The sequence below is a fragment of the Apodemus sylvaticus genome, chromosome 7 (assembly GCF_947179515.1).
Source record: "Apodemus sylvaticus chromosome 7, mApoSyl1.1, whole genome shotgun sequence".
NCBI classification, from domain to species: domain Eukaryota; kingdom Metazoa; phylum Chordata; class Mammalia; order Rodentia; family Muridae; genus Apodemus; species Apodemus sylvaticus.
Window position 1 is genome coordinate 77,537,699 of NC_067478.1, and position 13,455 is coordinate 77,551,153.

The window sequence follows — 13,455 nt, forward strand, 5'->3', positions numbered from 1 at the left end:
GTGGGTGTGAATGGACCGACAGGCACTTTGTTTGGCAAGCATTCTGCAACATCTGATTCTTACCAACTCTAAACATAGCCGAGTTATTGGTCTATTGACTGAGGGTAGACAACCATTCATACTTTAGGAATAAATAGATTTCCTACTTATAGCTTTGTGGAGATGAGAGTAGATGATCAAGGCCAACAGGACAATTCTGATCATTTAGTTTGGTGTCAGAAGCTAGCTTAACCATAGGAAATCCTCACCATAGGGATGAAGTGTCCCTGAATACAGATTACAGAACTGGCTGGCTTGGATTAATGACAAATGAGAGGCACAAGCCAGACCTCAGAGGAGTTTTGACTCCAAGGGAGCCTTTTAAGCCTAGGAGCTTTGCCAGGTGCATCAAGGAGCTGAAAGAATAGACCTCAAGTTACCACAGCATTGGAGGGCATGAGGGCTCCACACCAAGGTGACTCTCAGACAAAATATAGTTCCTGAAAATAACACCTAACTGCTTAGACCAACAAAGTTTTTACATTGTGATGTCTACCTAGATTTCTTTTCTCATCTCCCTATCAGACCAACTCTCTTAATAAAGACCCCATCATCTACTGACTAAATAAACTAAATTCAACTTACGAATCTGAGTTGTGGTATAAATTTTGTGAGCATTAAATAAAATTAATCCTGTCATACACAGACAGATAGATGGATGATAAATGATAATGAAGGTAAAAAGATATAGGCAAATAATACAGAGATATGCAGACAGGTATGAACAGATGACCAATAGATAAATAGATTGCAGATAGATTATAGATTATAGATAGATTATATAAATGGATGATAGATATGTGATACAAACAGAGCATATACAGGTATGCAAATAGATAACATATATGGACAGATAGATGATATAGATTGACAAACAGGTAGATAGTAGATAGAAAAATAGATGACAGATAATTGATAGATAATAGATAAAACTATAGAAGATGCTCTGCAAAAATGGAAATGAATCTGGTGACCCATCCCTTTTTCCACCCCAGTCTTCCCAATATCTCAGCACTTCTGAAAGGATGATTTTAAAATACTGGTGTTAGGGCTTCATAGCTATGTGGCTCCTGTTTGGGGTCACTCCTACCCCTTCTCTTACTAGCTGTGCAGCTGCAGGCTTGTCACTCAGCTTCTCTATCATGAGGTTTGAACTAGAAAATGAACATATGTACAGAACAAAGAGAGGGGTGTGCTCACAGAGGTGATCCCTAATTAAGATGGGATGACACCATTGTCCTGGGAATCATGGGAAGTATGGTCAGTGCTTCTGCTGTCACTACCACTGGGGGCTTGACTGCCTCCTAACTGATAGAGTCAAATAGCTCACATTATAGGCAAATAAATTATTAGCCTTGTAGGGTCATGGTATCATGTTCTCAAAGAATAGTTTTTCTTAAAACAACAACAAAAACAAGCATCACTACCACCCAAAATAACTTGAGTTCTACTCTGTTGGATTGCAATGAGCAAACATCCATATGTAAACCAAGCAAATGGTCAGATTGGAAAGTAACTTCCTTGCCATGTTGCTTCCTGCTCCATTGCTTCAATGTAGTTGGCAGAGTGTTCATCTTGATCTAAGTGTTCATCTCGAAAACTTAATTCTCACCTTGGCAGAACTGTTTTCACACTTCCATTCACAAAATTTCTCAGTAGATACTTAGATTGCTAGAAAACCACTCAAGCTCTCTAGGGAAATACTTACCTTGGATGTCTCAGTTGTATTTTAAATTAGTACTCAAGAGAGTTGCCTACCACCTGATGATAAAAGGCCTATCTCTCCACAATAACTGTCCCAATTTATTAAAATCCATTGCTCATATGTATAGAATGGTTTATAATATCAAGGTTTTCAGTGAAAAAAAGTTACATTGAAGAAAGGAAGGTGTAGACTGTAAAGTGTTACTAGTTACTAATACTCAGATTGTATTGAAATCCATTGACTATACACAATTCTTTCAAACCATTGCTAGTTAGTACCTATAATGGACCTTGTGGGTAAATCCATGTATTTCAGGGACTTTTTCAGCCCAGCGATAATTTATTAAGACAGTTTGGCAACCAGTTTCCTTCCTTGACTATATGTACTTTCCTGGATCTACCTCCTGTAAGTGCAGCAGTGTGGGACCTAGAATGCATGAGGAACATGGGAGCTCTCTTGTCCACTGATGTATCAGGGGACATTAGAGAACATAGAGACAAGGCTGGCTGGCAGACCAGCAGAAAGACTTGAGGAATACGTGGACCAGTATGACAGGAAGTCTGAGGCTAAAAGATTGATTGTACTAGAGACTTTAAAAACTTGATTCATAATACATCTGTCACCATTAACTTCCAAAACTCAAGTGAAGGTGACAGAGGCAGGGTTGATGGCTAGGGAAAGAAGGAGTCTTATTGTTATTTTGAAAAAGTGGTCCCCACTCTTGAGTCTAAGGTTTAGGATGCAGACTTTGTACCTGGTGATCTTGCTTCTGCTCTTGCTGTTTTCTAATATCTTCAATTAAGTAGCATCCACCGAGTAGTTGTAGAAAAACACCTAGAGGAAATGTGGTTTCCTTGATAACTTCCTGGATTTTAGTGGTTCTCAACCTTCCCAATGCTGTGATCTTTTCATATCTTTCTTCATGTTGTGGTGACCCACCAACCATAAAATTATTTTCATTGTGACACCATAACTAATTTTACTACTCTTATGAATTGTAATGTAAATATCTGTGTTTTTCCATGGTCTTTCCATGTAAGAGGGTAATTTAACCCCAATGGTGTCATGTCATGTCATGTCAAAAGGATCCATCTGATTTGGATGATGTCATCATTCATAAATAATGGAGACATTAAATGACTCTATGATAAGCAGATATTTGGGAGATCACTGAATGACTATAGGATAGTCCAAAAACCGAAGGAGAGAGAATAATAGGTCAAGGTAAATTTGAAATAGCTCCTAATCACAGATTCTTAACCTGCCTGCTGGCTCCCTTTTTATAGTAGACTTCCTCTCCTTTTACAAGTCGTGACCACTTCTTTTAGAAAATTACATTTCAAAGCATAAGGACCTAGTCTAAAGGTGTGTCAAGAAGATGCCTTCACTACTTTTGAGCACCAAACAAAATTCTCAGCTCTAAGGGGTTTGTTCTACCCAGGACTGCAGCCCCAGGGTTAAATAGTATAGAGCAAGATTTTACCAACAACAAATTCACACTTATTATAATAGAGTACACTGTGTATTTTAGACTTACAGTGAAGGGTAAGCTGAACCTGGAGACAATTCACACTCCTGTAGGACATGCCCTCCAGGTCACAACTGCAGAGAATGAGGCTGATTAATGAGGGGGCAAAGACTGAGATGCTGGGGTTCTGATGAGCAGAACAAGGTGAAGCCTCGTCAAAGCTCCTGTGCTGTCGATATCTGAAGATCTACTTGAACTCCACTAGAAACTCTTTTCACATCACTCATCAAATTAGACATGGCCACCAACTGCTTTTAAATCAATTTCCCTTTCCACTTTCTCTCTTATGTAATAAGGAGTGAGGAAGACAGAACACAAACAGCCCATTTCTCTCTGCTCTTCAAACAGAAACAACATCCATCATGATACAATAACAAGCACTAGGTCAGTTCGTGCTGCTTTGTCTGAAATATATAGTGTAGAACAAAAGCAGAATGGGCAGTGTCGGAGGCAAGGGCGCCACAAATCCTCCTACAGTTTAGACATGCAGTGTCCCCAAAGGCTGGGAAGGGAGTGTTTGGATACTATTTCAGTGACACTTACATTTGTCCCTGGTACCTGTCCAAAGTCTGGTCCAGTTTATGATAAGAAATAAGTTATGGCGGGAGCATTTTCAGACTTGGTCACAATATATCTACTTGCTTTCTTTTATCTGTAATTTGAAAAAAAAAATCAGATTGATAAATTACTGAAACCAGAGGGAATTTCAACACTATTCCATTTTGGAATCTAAACTGCTATTTATCTAATCTATAAAGCTTTTTTTTCATAGGAAAAATGTCAAATTTCAAGCAGCTAGAAGTGTGTACATGACTTGATTCTGGTTAGAAATTAATAGATGAATTTCATTACACATAAATATGTAATGTTGTCCTAACTTATTTACACATACACACACACACACATATGAGTGTGTGTTTACTTAAATATATATACACATATATAAAAGTATGTGTGTATACACATATAAATACATACATATACAAACATATATCATTACAAACACATACAAACATACATACATACACATGGGTGCACAAGGGTTTTGCCAGCAGAAGACTTGCTGTAGACTTGGGAGAAAGTAATTAGAGAATAGTTTTTGACAAGAAATGGAACTAAATTAGAGATTATGAGTTCTATATGAATCAATAAAATAAATTTTCTAGTAAGTGAGAGTAAGATTAAGCTTTGTCTTCCTTTTCAGACATTTTTGTTGAATTCAAAAATGGCTGGCTAACTGAATGCTCAAGAAGGCTCTTCTGGGCAGTGTTGTAACCTGCATAGAATAACCTGGAAAACTCTCTCTCTCTCTCTCTCTCTCTCTCTCTCTCTCTCTCTCTGGCTCTCTGGTGCAATATTGATGTGATTAACAAGTATTATGGGTTAGAGTTGAAAAATCCCCAGAGGCTCATGTGTGGAAACCTTGGTCCTACATCAGAATTCAGAGGTGACTACATCATACATGTATTCACCATTCAGTAATTCACCTGAAGATAATCGCATGGACCCTTAGGAGATGGTGGCTGACTGGAGTGTGTAGGTCCTTGAGGAACGCCTTTGAAAAGACAGAACTTGTCCCTAGACATAGCCTCCTTCCACCCCCTCACTCTCTACCTTTCTGCACTCAGAGGTGAGCAGCTCTTCCTTGTACTACCTCTACTGCAGTGCTCAACTTGATGGTGTCACAACTGAAACCTGAGATCATGAGCCAAAATAAGCCTCCTTTTGTTTTCTGTTGATAGTTTTCAAGCATTTGCCACTGTGACAAAAAGTGACTAAGGAAGTGGGAGAGTTCATCTGTCTGATGTTTCTACCAGGGTGCTACAGATTGTCGAGAAGGACTGCATTGAGTTTATGAAAAATACAAGGATCCAACTTCGTGTGTTTAAGGGAACAGCCAAACTCAAAAGATAAATTGCCATCTATGGAAAAGTACTGTTTTCTGGGTATAATTGCAAGTGTTTGATTATCTGCAAGAAAATGGAATGATCCTAATCGTCCTTGAAATCTAAGATCCCTACCAAGAAATCGAAGCAAGATGGGTAGACTTATTTTAGGTAACAATCCAGGGGAGTTGACTCAGCCCATAATGTCCCAAAGCATCCTATAAGAGGTTTGTGTTGAGTCAGAGAGTAGTTCCAAGAGAGAAAAACAAGGAGGGACAGAAAAAAGTAGAACAATGTTGAATCAGTCAGTCACACCATCCTCCCTCCCATATGACCTTCTGAGAAACCAGCAATTGTCCATGGAAGGGAAAAGAAGTATCATTTGCTAACCAACTCCTAAACCATACCTCCTAATACTTCCAGAAGGGTTCTCCTGGGCAGGCTGCAAGGAGGAGAGGGACTAAGTTACTATCAGGTGATGCTTAACACAAAAACTGTTTAGAAGTGGCTTCATATCAGAATAAAAGCACAAGAAGGTTGAGGCGAACTGAGGTCATGCACAAAGGCACCTGTGATTGGGAACATTCTCCTTGGTCCTAATACCCAGTAGCTGGGAAGGTCTCTGGTGGTGCAGAGAGATCTGGCTTCTGATATACAAAACTTACCTTATGTTATGAAAGGCTTCTAGTCTGAGATGACTCATACATAGACCCCAATATTTTATAAATTCAGTTTTCTATACCAAACCTTTCTTATCTTGGCTTAAGAATCAGCCCAGCTTAGAGGTAGGGTGACTCAGCATTGCTCATTAAGTACCTGGCTTCTGGGAGACACTGACAGAGATTGCTGTAACATCTCCTTGGAAACCATGCCTGTCTGAGTATCAGAGCATCTTGGCACTCAGGATACATCAGAGACCAGTACTAGCAAGGATAGCATGTGACACAAATCAGTGCTCACTTCAGGTGACATTATATATAAGGTGCTTGTTAGAAGTTTGTTTGTCATTGATTTTTCTTTGCTATATTCATCCTGCTGCCCACATGATTACATCCTTCATCTATGCAAAATGACTTTTAAAAAAGCCACGTTGTGCCTTGACACTAGGGACTCTCATGATGATTTTATAATCAATAAGATGGAACACAAAGCAAGTTCGTTCATCTTCCAGGCTAGTAACTCTAGAAAATAAACACTGTCTTGTAATGTTTAGAGTTCAAATACTCTTTTAAAATTGTTTTTAATTGAAATAAAAATCTGTCACTTTCCCCTATTCTCTTTTCTGCCTCCAGCCCCTCTCTGATAACCTCAATAGAACTCTTCCCATATGCACCCACTAAATTCATTTTCTGAATCTGTTTTTGTTGGTGGTATGTGTATGGCTTAAAATCTGACTACTCTGTTTTGGACAATCAATAAGAGGGCTCATCCCTGGAAAAGGCTAATTCTCCTTCTTCCAGTAAGCATTAGTTGCCTGTAGTTCGTTGTCTAGGAGTAGGGCACTATGGAGTTTTTGTTATTGTTTTATACTTCTATGTAAAATGTCAGTGGATGGCCACTGTTCTGTCTTGCTTATGCAGCTTCTAAAAATGATTTTCACAGCAGACTTCCTGCTATCCTGGCTCTTAACAATCTTCTTTGATGTTGTCTGATCACAGATGCAGGAGCTGTGATGTAGACATATCCACTAGGTCTGTCATCTGTTGATCTCTGCACTATTTCAAGTTGTGGCTTTCTGTGGTTGTCTCCAAGCACTAAAAAGAGAAGCTTATTTGATGAGGGGTGGTAACTACACTTTCTGTGAATATAAGGATACAATTTAGACTGTAGTAAGAAATTATCCCGGGCGGCGGCGGCAGCGGCGGCAGCAGCGGCAGCAGTGGCTGCTCCAGCTGAAGGGCCATCAGCAGTGGAACCAAGGCGTCACAGGGACCAGTTAGGCCCTGCGCCCACGACCACTGACCTTCGCAGACCAGCCGGACAGCAAGCAGCTGCAGTTGTGCGGCGCCTTTCCTGCACGGAGGCCACTTCAGAACTCGGCCTCCCACCAGTCAGGAGAGGAGGATCCATCTTGGTTCCGTACTCCAGGAATCGGACAGACTGAGGTACACAAACATAATCCGAGGCCAACACCGCGGTGGTCTGAGCCCGACGGGCGTTGGCCTGCACCCAGGCCCTGGGCGGGTCGGGGGGCCATCGGGGTGCCAACCCAACCAGGAGGTTTTTTGCCCAGGCCTGCGAGCGCGCCGCCGCCATTTTGCCTGCAGGACGACAGAGAGCTCAGGCGGGCAGACCTGTAACAGGCATAGCCTAAGGCTAACAAAGCGGGGGTCCAGGCCCCAAAAGACACAGGACTGACCCCAAGAACTGGGCGGCTTGGTGGGCCATCTGTGAGTCAACCCGCCCAGGTGATTGTTAGCAAAGCAGACTCTCCCGGCGCTTTCAGGGAGCGCGGGCACACACGCCCGCCATCCTAGTCACCTGGCAAACCCAATTAACAGTCAAAGCCCTAGGGGAACTTTGCTCGGACCTTGGCCTCCCAGGCTTTTGCCTGGACTCAGGGACTGGGCGGCCAGGCTAACCTTGTGTGCGATAGCCCGGTTGGCAGATCGGCTGCCCAGCGGAGTGAGCGGAACTCAGGGGAGGTCACAGTAGCATACACCGTCGGCACTCCCTGGAGTGCACACGGGCTCCATCTGCTCCACAGACACAATCTGGGGCAAGGCCTCAGGCAGAAGCCCTTAGCTCTACTCTCTCCGCTTCCGGATCCAGATCAGTCTGGGCGGCAGCATTACATCTCGGAGTCCTGCAAGTGGCTAGCTGGGCTTCCGGGCGGCCAGCTGGGAGAAGTCAGTGTGCTCCAGTGAATCCAGCGGGCCCCAGCGGGAGCCTTCGGGTGCCTGCTTTGGGATCTGAACAGCCTGGGCAGCAGCACACTGTCTACAAGCAGTGCAGGAGGTAAGCTGTGCACCAGAGGCCAACTGGGAAGGGGCAGCTTGCACTGGTGAGTCCAGCACTGACAAGATAAACTAACACCAGTGAGATCTAGATGGCAAAAGGCAAACGCAGGAACGTCACTAACAGAAATCAAGGCAATATGGCAACATCTGAACCCAATTCTCCTCTACCAACATGTCCTGGATACCCCATCACACCAGTAAAACAAGATTTGGATTTAAAATCACTGGTCATGATGCTGGTACAGGAACACATGAAGGTCATACATAAAGAAATTCAGGAGACAATGGATCAAAAGGTAGAAGCCCTTGCAAGGGAAACACAAAAATCATTGAAAGAAATCCAGGAGAATACAAAAGCCAACAAGGAGGAAATGCAAAAAACACTTAAAGAAATACAGGAGAACTTTGCTCAACAGGCTGAGGTCATGAAAGACGAAACACAAAAATCTCTTAAAGAAATACAGGAGAACTTTGGTCAACAGGCTGAGCTCATGAAAGAGAGAACACAAAAATCTCTTAAAGAATTACAGGAAAACACAAACATGCAAGTGAAGGAGCTAAGCAAAACCATCCAGGATCTAAAATCAGAAGTAGAAACAACTAAGAAAACTCAAAGGGAGACAACTTTGGAGATAGAAAGCCTTGGGAAGAAATCAGGGGACAGAGATACAAATATCAACAACAGAATACAAGAGATAGAAGAAAGAATCTCAGATGCTGAAGATTCCATAGAAACCATGGACTCAACAGTTAAAGAAAATGCAAAATGCAAAAAGCTTGTAACCCAAAATATCCAGGAAATCCAGGACACAATGAGAAGACCAAACCTAAGGATTATAGGCATAGAGGAGAGTGAAGATTTACAACTTAAAGGGCCAGCAAATATCTTCAATAAAATTATGGAAGAAAACTTCCCTAACCTAAAGAGAGAGATGCCCATGAATATACAAGAAGCCTACAGAACTCCAAACAGACTGGACCAGAACAGAAATACTTCCCGTCACATAATAATCAAAACACCAAATGTTCTAAACAAAGAAAGAATACTAAAGGCAGTAAGAGAAAAAGGCCAAGTAACATATAAAGGAAGACCTATCAGAATCACAGCAGACTTTTCACCTGAGACTATGAAGGCTAGAAGGTCCTGGGCAGATCTCATGCAGACTCTAAGAGAACACAAATGCCAACCAAAACTACTATATCCAGCAAAACTCTCAATCACCATAGATGGAGAAAATAAGATATTTCATGACAAAACCAAGTTTACCCAATATCTATCCACAAACCCGGCCCTAAAAAGGATAATAGGAGGACAACACCAATACAAGGAGGGAAACTTCACCCTGGAAAAAGCAAGATAGTAACCTTTCATCAAACCCAAAAGAAGTTAAGCATTCAAATTTAAAAAATAACGTCAAAAATGATAGGAAGTAACAATCACTATTCCTTAATATCTCTTAACATCAATGGACTTAATGCCCCAATAAAAAGACACAGACTAACTGAATGGATACGTAAACAGGACCCTACATTTTGCTGCTTACAGGAAACACACCTCAGGGTCAAAGACAAACACTACCTTAGAGTAAAAGGCTGGAAGACAATTTTACAAGCAAATGGTCTCAGGAAACAAGCTGGAGTAGCCATTTTAATATCAGATAAAATTGACTTTCAACCCAAAGTCATCAAAAGAGACCCTGAGGGTCACTTCTTGCTGGTCAAAGGAAAAATACAAAAAGAAGAACTGACAATCCTGAACATCTATGCCCCAAATGTAAGGGCACCCTCTTTTGTAAAAGAAACTTTATTAAAACTCAAAGCACACATTGCACCTAACACAATAATTGTGGGTGACTTCAACACTGCACTTTCCTCAATGGACCGATCAGGAAAACAGAAACTAAACAGGGACACAATGAAACTAATTGAAGCTTTGGACCAATTAGATTTAACAGATATATATAGAACATTCTATCCTAAAACAAAAGAATATACCTTTTTCTCAGCACCTCATGGTACCTTCTCCAAAATCGACCATATAATTGGTCACAAGACAGACCTCAACAAATATAAGAAGATCGAACTAATCCCATGCCTCCTATCTGATCACTATGGAGTAAAAGTGGTCTTCAATAGCAACAGAAACAACAGAAAGCCCACATACACGTGGAAACTGAACAATACTCTACTCAATGATACCTTGGTCAAGGAAGAAATAAAGAAAGAAATTAAAGACTTTTTAGAACACAATGAAAATGAAAACACAACATACCCAAATCTATGGGACACAATGAAAGCAGTGCTAAGAGGAAAACTCATAGCCCTGAGTGCCTCCAAAAAGAAAATGGAGAGAGCATACATTACCAGCTTAATGACACACCTGAAAGCCCTGGAACAAAAAGAAGCTATTTCGCCCAGGAGGAGTAGAAGGCAGGAAATCATCAAACTCAGGGCCGAAATCAATCAAGTAGAAACAAAGAGAACCATACAAAAAATCAACAATACCAGGAGCTGGTTCTTTGAGAAAATCAACAAGATAGATAAACCCTTAGCCAGAATGACCAAAGGGCACAGAGAAAGTATCCAAATTAACAAACTTAGAAATGAAAAGGGAGATATAACAACGGAAACTGAGGAAATCCAAAAAATCATCAGATCCTACTACAAGAGCCTATACTCAACACAACTGGAGAATCTGGAGGAAATGGACAATTTCCTTGACAGATACCAAATACCAAAATTAAATCAGGACCACCTAGACCATCTAAACAGTCCCATAATGCCTAAAGAAATAGAAGGAGTCATAGAAAGTCTTCCAACCAAAAAAAGCACAGGACCAGATGGCTTCAGTGCAGAATTCTACCAGACCTTCAAAGAAGAGTTAACACCAATACTCTTCAAACTATTCCACAAAATAGAAACAGAAGGAACACTACCCAATTCCTTCTACGAAGCCACAATTACGCTGATACCAAAGCCACACAAAGATCCAACAAAGAAAGAGAACTTCAGACCAATTTCCCTTATGAACATCGATGCAAAAATACTCAATAAAATTCTTGCCAACCGAATCCAAGAACACATCAAAACGATCATCCACCATGATCAAGTAGGCTTTATCCCAGGAATGCAGGGTTGGTTCAATATACGGAAATCCATCAATACAATCCACTACATAAACAAACTCAAAGAACAAAACCACATGGTCATTTCATTGGATGCTGAAAAAGCATTTGACAAAATTCAGCATCCCTTCATGCTTAAAGTCTTGGAGAGAACAGGAATTCAAGGCCCATACCTAAACATAGTAAAAGCAATATACAGCAAACCGGTAGCCAGCATCAAACTAAATGGAGAGAAACTTGAAGCAATCCCACTGAAATCAGGGACCAGACAAGGCTGCCCCCTTTCTCCTTATCTTTTCAATATTGTACTTGAGGTACTAGCTCGGGCAATTCGACAACATAAGGAGGTCAAAGGGATACAAATTGGAAAGGAAGAAGTCAAACTATCATTATTTGCAGACGACATGATCGTCTACCTAAGTGACCCAAAGAACTCCACTAGAGAGCTCCTACAGCTGATAAACAACTTCAGCAAAGTGGCAGGTTATAAAGTCAACTCAAGCAAATCAGTGGCCTTCCTATACTCAAAGGATAAGCAGGCTGAGAAAGAAATTAGGGAAATGACCCCCTTCACAATAGCCACAAACAGTATAAAGTATCTTGGGGTGACTCTTACCAAACATGTGAAAGATCTGTATGACAAGAACTTCAAGACTCTGAAGAAGGAAATGGAAGAAGACCTCAAAAAATGGGAAAACCTCCCATGCTCATGGATCGGCAGAATCAATATAGTTAAAATGGCCATTTTGCCTAAAGCACTATACAGATTCAATGCAATACCCATCAAAATCCCAACTCAATTCTTCACGGAGCTAGAAAGAGCAATTATCAAATTCATCTGGAACAACAAAAAACCCAGGATAGCTAAAACTATTCTCAGCAACAAAAGGAAATCTGGGGGAATCAGTATCCCTGACCTCAAGCAATACTACAGAGCAATAGTGTTAAAAACTGCATGGTATTGGTACAGTGACAGACAGGAGGATCAATGGAACAGGATTGAAGATCCAGAAATGAACCCACACACCTATGGCCACTTGATCCTCGACAAAGAGGCTGAAAACATCCAATGGAAAAAAGATAGCCTTTTCAACAAATGGTGCTGGTTCAACTGGAGGTCAGCATGCAGAAGAATGCGAATTGATCCATCCTTGTCTCCTTGTACTAAGCTCAAATCCAAATGGATCAAGGACCTCCACATAAAGCCAGACACTCTGAAGCTAATAGAAAAAAAACTGGGGAAGACCCTTGAGGACATCGGTACAGGGAGAAAGTTTCTGAACAGAACACCAATAGCGTATGCTCTAAGAGCAAGAATTGACAAATGGGACCTCATAAAATTACAAAGTTTCTGTAAGGCAAAGGACACCATCAAGAGGACAAATCGGCAACCAACAAATTGGGAAAAGATCTTCACCAATCCTACATCAGATAGAGGGCTAATATCCAATATATATAAAGAACTCAAGAAGTTAGACTCCAGAAAACCAAACAACCCTATTAAAAAATGGGGTACAGAGTTAAACAAAGAATTCTCACCTGAAGAACTTCGGATGGCGGAGAAGCATCTTAAAAAATGCTCAACTTCATTAGTCATTAGGGAAATGCAAATCAAAACAACCCTAAGATTTCATCTTACACCAGTCAGAATGGCTAAGATTAAAAATTCAGGAGACAGCAGGTGTTGGAGAGGGTGTGGAGAAAGAGGAACACTCCTCCACTGCTGGTGGGGTTGCAAATTGGTACAACCACTCTGGAAATCAGTCTGGCGGTTCCTCCGAAAACTGGGCACCTTACTTCCAGAAGATCCTGCTATACCACTCCTGGGCATATACCCAGAAGACTCCCCACCATGTAATAAGGATACATGTTCTACTATGTTCATAGCAGCCCTATTTGTAATTGCCAGATGCTGGAAAGAACCCAGGTATCCCTCAACAGAAGAGTGGATGCAAAAAATGTGGTATATCTACACAATGGAGTACTATTCAGCCATTAGAAACAATGAATTCATGAAATTCTTAGGCAAATGGATGGAGCTAGAGAATATCATACTAAGTGAGGTAACCCAGACTCAAAAGGTGAATCATGGTATGCACTCACTAATAAGTGGATATTAACCTAGAAAACTGGAATACCCAAAACATAATCCACACATCAAATGAGGTACAAGAAGAAAGGAGGAGTGGCCCCTGGTTCTGGAAAGACTCAG